Below are 12,124 nucleotides of genomic sequence, written 5' to 3'. Positions count from 1 at the left end.
TCTCTGGCCAATACCTTTATTTTTTGAAGTATTGGATCCTTTCCATTTTTTCCCTCTGATTAGTGTTAATAGAGGATGGTTGCGTAGTTGTGCTACCTCTTAAAGCAATAATCATCAGCACCACCAACCAGTAATTGAACCTGGGACCCCGTGGACCAATTCCTGCTGTGGGGAGGGGCAGTAGAATAACACCCACGGTATCCCCTGCCCGTTGACAGAGCGACTAAGAGAGGTTCCAGAGGCTCTTAACTTGGGAGCATGGGTTGGCAAGCACGGGGCTCTTAGTTGAGTCCTGGCATTGCTTCCACTTAGTTGTGTCTGGCTCCTCACTTTCAACATATAAAATCTAAATTGATGCCAACTCTCGTTCTTTTATTTGACCCCAAACGGTATTAGGTTATCGTGGCCCTTGCTTTTCTTTGGCCCATACCTTTACTTTTCAGTGTGGTCAGACCCCTTCAATTTTTTTCTCTTTGATTAGTGTTAATAGAGGATGGTAGCTCAATTATACTTCCTCTCAAAACAGTAATCACCACCACCACCATCACCCCTGGACCAAAGGCCAGCACGTTAACCATTTAGCCATAGAGTCAGACTGTATATAATATATTGAAACTTGAGGAAAGAAATAGTGACTAGGATATGCAAATCAACATATAAAATCTAAATTGAGTCCAGTTTGATGGATGGTTGGATGAGTAGTCACCATCTTGGGCTTCTTTTGTTGGGCTTGATTTTTCGCTGGCTTGGGAGATTTTAATCTTAAAACGATTAACTGCCTTGGCCCAGAGACTGGGTGTTTGTGCCATCCCCGACATTCCTGCAAATCGCATATACACAAAACTACCCTTCTCCACACTAACGTACAGTTTTCTATACACGGCAGATGCTGCCGACCATCATCGGTGGATCTGCCTTATTAGAACTGCACCAGACTGTGATAGTACATAATAATAATAATAATAATAATAATAATAATAATAATAATAATAATAATAATAATAATAATAATAATAATGCAGATTTAGCAGCAGTGCTGTGAAAAACCCATTTCAATTCATCTGCAAAGTGATCTGATTGGCTAACTTGAGCAGCTGATAAAATGACAACGGTGCGAGATATCAAATTATTTATCAGCATTACCAACCCTCTAACGCTAATATACACGATTCACATTGTTTCCGACCATCCTGTATCAAAAGAGAGGAACAAGAAAAGGAACGCATATAGCCTAATAGGACAAACACAATGGCAGGTCAGTCAGTGTGGGAAGAGGGAGCAACAGAAAGAGGAGACGAGGACAGACATGAAAATACAAGAGAACAAAGACAGTCTCCACATCTTCATATACTGCTGTCTTCAAATAGATCGGCTCTCTCATCACAATCCCAGTTCTTCTAGTTGAGTTTGCCCAGGATATCTTATTCACAAACTAGATGTGATGTTGATACAAACACCGGAGAGTAATGGCACAAGGGCATTTGTAATAAGATGGTAAGATAAAGTTTGGAATAATTTTTTATTTATTCAGATTAGAGGCATTTTACACATATGTAAAATAAGTATGTTTTTAACTACAGCTACAAATATACAAAAACCTATAGTTAAATATTCTTTTCCCAGAAGCAGGCCACAGAACTGGTATCATAGATAAGGCTTTCTGTGGATGATGTTATTCTGTACAGAGTAATAAATAAGTTAAACTGCAAAATGACCTCAATTATGTTGAGATGGACAGCAGTCAATGGTATGATGATATTCTTAATGTAACAGGCAGTATAGAGTGCCTTGCCCCAAAAATTCAAAGGCATACTTGCATTCAATAACATGCACCGAACTAAAGTCAGAAGCTGTTGCTTCAGCCTCCCTGCCACTCCCATTTGCTGGTGTTCCCCTGGTAAAGACAGCCTGTGAACAATACCATCGTCAACAAAGAACTGTTTCAAGTCATTATTACAATATTCCCCTCCCCCATCTGTTTGAACACTTTTTCAGTTTTTTTTATCTTGAATATTCTCAGCTCTTTTCTTGAATGTAATTATTTTTTCACAAGCCTCATTTTTGTGCTTTAACACACTCACTTCACTGTATCTGGAATAGTCATCTGTCAAGGTTAGGAAATATTTCCCCCCTCCCAAGGTTTCAGGTTTTACATAACAGACATCAGAGTAAACAAGTTCTAAGGGAGCTGGTGATATTCACTAGTCTATCTGGGAAAGGAGCCCTTTTAGCTTTGCCTTTCATGCACACTTCACACTTCTCACTACATTTTTGCTTGCCAATCAAATCACTGTCAGGCAAATTTTCAGCATGCCCAAAACGGCCATGCCATATTTCTCTTGTCACCATCTTGCAAGCAACTGCACACACAGATTCCTGTTCACCATCACTATCTTGACAGTCAGATTTCTCTAGTTCATACCAATCACATTTGATGATATACATGTCACCTTCTTCTCTTGCATAGGCACTGAACAATTTTTCATCTCCATTCCCTTTGTCATAAGCAGTCAGCTCTCCATTGTCTATTTCAAAGTGCACATTAGTTTTCTCAAGTTGCCTCACCGACAAAATATCAGATGCATCTGGAATCCACAGCACTTTGGTTAGTTTCAAAGCCCATCCACCACACTGATCACTTATTTTCAGCACTATGGTCCCACTGCCTTTCACATCACATACAACACTTTTCTTTCCCACCTGCACTGAATCTGACACATTTCTTGCAAAGATGTTCAATGTGGTGTAATGTGGTGGTTACAACCATTGTCCACAATCCAAGTATTTGCATCACTTGACTTTTCGTCCTGTTTACATTCTTTGTCCTCAGGTCCTCTCATCAAATGCACAGCATATTTCACTTTCACAGTGCTATTTCCAATCTTCTTTTCTTCTGTCTCCAGTTCTTTCTTCTCTTCATAAGTGGCAACTTTATTCTTGAATTCTCTCTGTGGCTTCTTGTTGTCATGGGCATTCCTATCTGAGCCCCTATTGTCACTTGTACTAGCCTCAGTGTTTCTACACTTAAACAAAGGATGGCCTTCCTTGCCACAAGTGTAACAAATCACATTTCTTCTTGACTTGACTTCTCTTACTTTTGGACACTCTCTTGCAAAATGCCCAAGTTGACCACAACAGTGACAGGATCTATCAGAAGAGCTGAATTTTTCATCAGAAAAATTGTGTTTCTTCTCAAAACCATGGGATTTTCCTTTATTCTTCATGACATAGCTTCTTAATTCTTGATTTTTCTTCTCACGTTCATCCTTCTCTGTCTCTAGTCTATCTTCTTCCAGCAGTAATTTACTCTTCACACTTTCTGACGATAGTTTTTCTTCATTTAACTCCATCACATGGGCAATGTGTTTGTAATTTCAAACCTGTCAGCATGTAGGCTGCCAGGTCTTGATCATTGATGTTGGATCCATGATTTCTCAGTTTTTCCACTAATTGCTCAACCCAATTCAGATATTCCAAAACAGGTTCATCATGTTTCTTGAAGCAGCCTGCCAATTCTTCCATGGTACTCATAAATTGAAAAGGAGAAATCTTGAAATGTATTGCCTCAAGTCTGTTCCAGGCATGCTTTGCTCGTTGATGTTTGGTTACATCATTCAAGTAACAGTCTTCTACCAACTCCGTCAAGTAACAGAGCGCAGTGGCGTTTAGGTCCTCTTCGTCTGTAGTTAAATCTTCATCATCATCGTAACTGGGATCGATGGCAGCCCAGCATTTCTTTCTTGTTAGGAAAGCCTTCACTCGCTTGCACCACACCACATAGTTTTTCGGCACAAGTCTCTCAATCTTCGGTGTATCCGCAACTGATGCCATTTTTACTCATGACTTACTGGCGCACTGAGCCCATAACCTATCAGAAATAAATTGGAGCACAACTCTCAATAATTGATTAGAACAGTTTATTATAAACTTTCTGTCTTAACTCAACTCAACACTCAACAACACATTGTGCAATCACTTGGCACAAAAAGACAAAAGAATCATAGTTTCAGTCATAGAGTAATAATAAATTTAGCGCGGTTCCGGTGCGGGAAGGTTCGAGACAAAATCTCTGGATAAAACAATTGAATAATACTACAGACACTATGAACTATTTTTCTCATCATGTCAAATTTTTAACGACACTAAGTAAGAAGAAAAATTAATTATTCCAATAAATTCCTCTCAGTTTTAATTACTGCATTGATGGGGTGAAAGTTCCTTATGGGGATCACTGTAAATAACTAGGTGTTAATATATGGAAAGATACAAGGGTTGGGGCAAAAGTCATGGCAACTATTTTTTTTCTTGAAGATACCAGTCCGGTTGGAAAATGTGACATATACAAATGAAAGGATAAGGTGTTAACTACATGTGTGGACAATGAATAGCACTGAAATATTGTAACACACTAATTTATTACGGTAGTATACAGGGCAATATGGCCTTCCTGGTGCAAAAGAATGACAACACAGTACACATGAAGTTGACATGACAAAACCGGGCCTAAAGACCCTCAAAGTAGTCCTCTGCTACTGACACCACACGCTGCCAACGATGTGGGAGGCGCTGAATACCATCTGCCTCAGAATTTGCCACACCATGAGTGAATTGGGTCACCTGTTGGCGCACAGCATTAGCAATGTCCTCTCGTGTTGCAAACCGCCTACCACATAGTGGTTCCTTAATCTTTTGAATGAGGTCAAAGTGACAGGGCGAAATGTCGGGAGAGTTCGCTGGGTGCTCCAATTCTTCCCATCCCCAACGTTGCAGTAGCTGCCCTACACACTCTGCTTTATGTGGTTTTGCATTGTCGTGCAGGATTATTGCATTGTCCACAAGATCCGGACGTTTCTCTTGAACGCCACGTCGTACCTGTCGCACCAGGAAGTCCTGTAGTACTGTGTGGTCACTGTTCTTCTATGTGGAACAAAGTGACAAACAATGACACCCCTGACGTCATACGCGACGATCACCATCAATTTGACTGGGGAAGGATTCTGACGGACATTCTGCCTCCTTGGTGATCCAGCATGTTGCCACTCCATGGACTGACGTTTCAGTTCTGGTTCATATGCCCTGGCCCAAAATTCATCGATGGCTATTATTCGTGACAAGATTTGATCGCCGTCCTGTTGTCAGCGTGCAAGGTGGTCGGAGCATATTGCATTGCGCACCCACCTTTGAACTTCCGTCAGTGCATGCGGTACCCACCGCGATGCGATTTTGCGCTGTTGCAGCTCATTACACAATATCCTGTGGACAGTGCATTTCACGATGCCACTTGCCCTCTCTAACTCCAGTAGCGTCCATCGTCTGTCTTCATCCAAGAGCTGCTCGATGATGGCACGTGCCACGTCGATCCGCACACTGACAGGTCGTCCCGAACATTGCTCATCATTGGTTGACACACGTCCTTGCTGAAACTTTCCTACCCACCGTGCTACTGTACGGTATGGTAGGGCATTATTCCCAAGAGCTTCCACTAATTCACTGTGACATTCCATCGCATTTCTCCCTTGGAGAACGGCTATTTTGTTGTAAGTGCACTGCTCAACACGGGTTACTTCCATCTCGCACAACACTCACCAACTGACTGATTTCACAGCCCTCGCTGCGCTATTACCAGCTATCACAGAACCATCTGTTGTTCTGCATACACACTATGCCTGCAGAACTTCCACACGACACATATACCTTTGTGATCCATTCACATATCTACAAGGAAAAAAATAGTTGCCATGACGTTTGCACCAATCCTCGTATTCATTGGGGTAATCACATAAATGGGATTGTAAATAAAGGGTACAGATCTCTGCACATGTTAATGAGGGTATTTAGGGGTTGTACTGAGGATGTAAAGGAGAGGGCATACAAGTCTCTGGTAAGACCTCAACTAGAGTATGGTTCCAGTGTATAGGACCCTCACTGGGATTACTTGATTCAAGAACTGGAAAAAATTCAAAGAAAAGCAGCTCAATTTGTTCTGGGTGATTTCCGACAAAAGAGTAGAGTTACAAAAATGTTGCAAAGTTTGGACTGGGAAGACTTGGGAGAAAGAAGACAAGCTGCTCAAGAAAGTGGTATGTTCTGAGCTGTCAGTGGAGAGATGGAGTGGAATGACATTTTTTATCTTTAAAAAAAAAAATGCTATTTATTCGGGGTGTCGACTTACGAAGATCTTTTGCCTCTATTTTGCACCATATGTTGTGAACCTGCGTGTATTTGGAAATGGCGGAAGTGTAAAGTGTTGAATGTGAGGAAAGGATCGAAAGGATCATTAAGGATGACACAAATACCCAGTCCCCAGGCCAGGGATATTAATCATTTACAATTAAAAATGCCTGACCCGGCTGGGAATCGAACCTAGGGGCGCTGGGTAACAGGTGGAATGACATTAGTAGACGAATAAGCCCGGGTAGTGTCTTTAAAAGTATGATAGATCACAATATGAAGATAAAGTTGGAATTCAAGAGGAAAAAATTGGGGCAAATATTTGTTTATAGGAAGGGGAGTTAGGGAGTGGAATAACTAACCGAGGGAGATGTTCAGTAAATTTCCAATTTCTTTGAAATCATTCTAGAAAAGGCTAGGAAAACAACAGATAGTGAATCTGCCACCTGGGCGACTGCCCTAAATGCAGATCAGTAGTGATTGATTGACTCCGATAGCCCTAACATGACTCTCAGTTGTGTTGTGCAAGAGAATGGACACAGTTCACATCTGGACAGGTGTTTGCATTGTTTGAGTCGGCCCACACTCACAAAGCTGTGTTCTTTTCAGAAATTCCCATTTATGAAGATAAACTTTGCACCTTCCAGCACTACTTCGAAGTCTGTGGAGGGACCTCTAGATTTCCCTGTCAGTATCGTGGTCTGTAGGACTTTCTTCAGCCTTCATCCACTCTGATGGAGGTGGTATGGAGATAAATTAGCATATTATGGCATTTCTGGAAATGAACTTAAAATTGTTTAGATCATACATGTATGGTTGAACCCAGTATGTGGAGGTAAATGGGGTGTCCTCAAAAGAATTTGTGGTAAAATATGGGATGCCTCAAGAGTCTGTCGTTGGTCCCTTTCTCTTTCTGATCATGATAAATGACAGATGAGAATGTACAAACAAATACTCTCCTTTATGCAGACGACTCTACTTTTATGAGCTTGTGTAAAAATCTTGATGCACTATTCTTGCTGTCCAAACACACATTTGAGGAAGCTAAATCATGGTTTTTCTCCTTAATGAAGGGAAAACTCAAAATCTAATTTTTAACCTAAAAATTCAAGAGAATGAATTCAAGTATGTTAAACTTCTTGGATTACATCTTGACACTAAGCTGACATGGGAATTCCATATTAACTCTATTTGTGTCAGACTATCCCAAGTACACAGTTCAAAAAAATTAGTGGAACTTGTTTTCTAACGTCTGGTATGTGAATGTTAATTTGGGAAATGGGGTTCCGATGGTCGTACAGCATACCTTCAGACCTTGGCTACTCAGGGTATGTCAAATCGAAGTTATACTCCATCTGTAGGCGTAGCCATGCATTAAACTGTCAAGTGACCCCTCAAAACAAAGTGAATAGCGATGCGTCCTTGTTTCGTTGTGATGTACACCGACTACTGCGGTCATTTGAGTACATTGTACGTAAACTAGCACATCCCGTGAGACATCTTAACGAGGTTCAAGTCGTAAGGGCCGTTACTTTGATCCAGGAAGGATGGACTTTTCGTTGTGTTGCTGTGGATCTCAGTGTCTCTTTGTCAGTTATCAACGCTTGTGGAATCACTACAGTGAGACAGGCCATTTCACAAGGAGGGTTGGACAAGGTCGTGGACGCATGACAACCCCACAGGATGACCGATATCTGACCATCTGTGCATTGCGGCGCTGTTCAGCAACTGCCAGAGAACTGCAACAAGACCTCAGGAGGGTCACTGGAGTCACGGTATCTGACCAGACAGTAAGGAACAGGTTAAGAGAAATGTCCTTATGACCCAGACATCCTGTTCGAGTGCTCCGGTTAATGCAGCAACATCACGCAGCTCACCTTCTGTTTGCCTGCACCCACGTCAACTGGCACAGACGAGTCCAGATTTCCCCTGACACAGCGTGATGGACGTCAACATGTATGGAGATGCCGTGGTGAGCAGTACATGCCAAATGTTGTCCAGGAAGACGACTGATTTGGACAAGGTTCTGTAATGGTGTGGGGTGGCATCAGTATTGATGACCGTACGGATCTTGTCATCGTCCATGGTGATCTTACTGATCCAGGGCACATCGAGCAGATACTGCTACAGCATATGTTGGTTGCTGCACATGGTGTTAGCCCTGAATTCATACTCACGCACGACAATGTCAGGGCTCATGTAGCGTCCAGAGCTGTCCTGCGAGAACTGGACATTTAAGAGATGGAATGGCCAGCAGTGAGTCCCGACCTTAATCCCATCGAGCATGTGTGGGATAGGCTTGACAGAAGTGTTCGTGGGCATCCTGTTCCACCACAGACTCTCCAAGACCTCGAACAGGCTCTCATTGAAGAATGGGACCTGATACTGCAACGTGATCTCCATCGGCTTATACGGAGCATGCCACGTAGGTGCCAAACTGTGATCAATGCTCGTGGAGGACATACACCATACTGAAGCTCTCCAACTGTGATAAAAATCCACCCTGGAGGACTGTTATCACTTTGTTTTCACCCCTATTTGGACATTTCCGTTTGTGTTCTAAAAACGAACACGAATCCATCAATGTTCTTTTGTATACTTCAACAGTAAAGAATAAAGGTTTAGTTGGTAATATACCTGGGTGTAAGGTATTGTTTTGTGAAGCATGGCATACGTTCAAAAACATGTTCCGCTAATTTTTTTTTGAACTGTGTATAATACCTACTCCTTCATCTGAAGCATGTCCGCCTCTGTGGCGTAACGGTTAGTGTTATTAGCTGCCGTCCTTGGGGGCCTGCGTTCGATTCCCGGTACTGCCAGAAATTTAAGGATGGCAGGAGGGCTGGTATGTGGTTGAAATGGTACATGCAGCTCACCTCCAATGGGGGTGTGCCTGAAAAGAGCTGCACCACCTCAGGATGAGGATTCGAGTTGTTTTTATCTGAAGCATGTAGTAAGTAAGGCACATGTGCATTCTGCATATTTTCAGAGTATATTTGGGTATGGTCTAATATTTTTTGGCAATAGTGTGCATGTAGGTGATATTTTAAAGTTGAAAAGAAAGCTATTTGCACCATTGCTGGCATTCTCCCTTACTCTTACTCTAAATCACTATTAATTGGGCTGTCTATCTTAACAGTAATCAATTTATACTTATGTAATCTGATATATATATGGAGAGTAAGCCCAATAATGATTTTCCAGGATGTCGGAACACCATACATACCTATGGTACAAGGACATCTTATCATCTCCATATGCCATCGTGTAGGTTAAAAATCTCAAAAATATCATAGGGTGTTAAGTATAACCCTATATAAAAAGTTAGGTCAAGAATTCTGTCAGCTCCCATTGAACATTTTCAAGCAACGTCTTTATAAATGGTTGTTGGTAAATCCATGATACTCCAATGCCGAGTGCATTGAAGAGAACTGGAGTGGTCTACACTAACTTAAAGTGTTATTTCCTAAGTTTCTACCTTCAGAAGGGGTAATGTCTTCCAACGTATTTGCTTAAATATAATGTATATCTAGTTGTTTAAATGCGTTAGGTGTAACTGGATTCATCGGCAGTATCTTTACTTTTTGTTTGTTCTGATTTCATATGAATGGCCACTACACATTGAACTGGATGAGAATCATCTGCCATATGTTACCTGGATTTGAAGTCGAGATGGGCTGACTGAGAACGTGGATGGACAGCAGTAACGCTGCACCACCGATGGACTTATTTTTTTACAATATCAGCAGTGCACAAGCAATACCTCGCATTCCACAATGCTCTTCAGATATATTATCCTTCTTAAGACTGGTCACGCCTCCCTGCCACACATGTAGTCCATCAGAACAAAGTCCGGTGTGTTCATTTTCTGGTGCCAATGTGTAAAGGAAAATGAACCCTAAAGGCATTATACTGTAGGAGTGCATAGATACTTCATAAATATATACATTCCTACAGTACGATACACGAAGGTTCATTTTCCTTTATGTATTGGCATAAGAAAATGAATGCAACGAACATTGTTCTCATGGACTGCATATCCATGTGTGGCTGGGACCTTCGTAAGGATAATAATGGATAGGAAGAGCGCTGTGGGATGCAAGGTATTGCTTGCGCATCATCAGTATCCTGGCTACCTCAGGTAATAATTTGTAATATCTCAGGTCTCTTAGTGAGCACCACTATGGTCTGCAAAAAACTTTTCCCTGAGATGAGTCAACTGGGAGGCTGATAACCAAAGAAGGGATGAGCATGATCTTTGACTGACTTTGTTCAGTTTGTGCCATGACTTCACAATGCACATCAGGAGGAACTATGGCAGCGAGAGAGTAGAATTTGTAGGCATGTGTTGGTTTCAGGCATCCAGTGATAGTTGTACTGGACTCATTCAAGGCAATATCATATTCTTAGGCATGAGCGGACCAGTACCAAACAGGACTAGCACACTTGGGAGCAGAATAATGTCTGAGGCTGGGCATCCTAGTTTGCCCTTGTAATTTTATGAAGGATGTTAGTTCTCGTAGAGACCTTTTGTTTGGTTTTCTAACAATGTGCCTTGTAAGACAGTGTGCAAACTAAACCTATCCGTAGATATTTTGGGGTACAACAATGTTCCAGTTGACCTCTTTCCCATCTAATGTTGAACTTCCTTGCTGCTTCCTTATTGAAGGTGGAAAGCACAAACAAGAGTCTTCGATGGGTTAGGTTCAAGATGATTCTCCGTGCAGTAAGTAGTAAGATTATACATTGCAGCAGAGAGAAGATACTCCTCCTCTTCAAACTTTTCATTTGCGTAGATAAACTTCTTGGTATACAGAGATGTAGGCTGATCGTCAGAATATATGTTAAACAACACAGGCGAAAGAACACTGCTGTGTCGTAGGCTATTTTGTTGATTTTTCCAGACTGCATGTTCCTTGAGATTCTACAAGTTGACACTTAACAGGGTGGGAGAGGATTGGCTGATGGATTTCTAAGAAAGTTGTTCTCACTATTAGTTATGTGGTTTCTGTGGTGCAGATTTCTGATTACTTGTTAAAACCAGTGTTATTACAAATATGTTTTATGTACATTTGTAACAATAACAATTATAATGGTGCGAAACAGTGTTGAGTTCCCCATGTAGATAACTTTGTAATTCTCCCCTTAGAGAAAAACCAATTAGAAATCAAGGCTTAGGGAAAGATGCTTCTGAACATTTCTCAAGACCAATCTTGTAAAGGTAGAGTATTCAAGCCTCAAATGTATTTGCTACCAACATTCAGTAACAGTACCATCGACTTTCACATTTTTTGGCTTAGGTGAGTAGGTACCGGTACTTATTTTATTCTTATGGTCTGATATAATGTTTTTTAAAATCTCAAAACAATTTAATATACATGGAAAAATGCTATATTAATGTTATACATTTTTAAAATTAAATTATGTGAACGCTATCGCCAAACTTAATGGCCCCCCCATCATCATAGATTGTTAACTGTTTCAGCAGTCAGTCTGTATACCTCTATGATATAACTAAATGTCTCCATAATCCTTAACAGATTAGCTACAAGAATTGACCCACTTCTGATCTCAGAATAGGCAGGTTTTAAGCCTTAAGTTAGGTACCGTACCATCCCGGCATTGGCATGGAGAAGTGGGAAACCACGGAAAACCACTTCAAAGATGGCTGAGGTGGGTATTGAACCCTGTCTACTTATTTGACCTCCCGAGGCTGAGTCCTCGTACCACTTTTCGAATTTCGTGGCAGAGCCGGGAAATGAACCCGAGCCTCAGGGGGTGGCAGCTAATTACACTAATTGAGTAGAGGGGCGTTCGATTTTTGAATCTAACTTAAGGCCACGGGTGCTTCCTTCCCTCTTCCTTGCCTATCCCTTCCAATCTTCCCATCCCCCACAAGGCCCCCGTTCAGGATAGCAGGTGAAGCCACCTCGGTGAGGTACTGGTCCTCCTT

This window comes from Anabrus simplex, chromosome 14, assembly GCF_040414725.1.
Source record: "Anabrus simplex isolate iqAnaSimp1 chromosome 14, ASM4041472v1, whole genome shotgun sequence".
In the NCBI taxonomy this organism is placed as follows: Eukaryota; Metazoa; Arthropoda; class Insecta; order Orthoptera; family Tettigoniidae; genus Anabrus; species Anabrus simplex.
Note: the sequence above shows the minus strand (reverse complement) of the source record.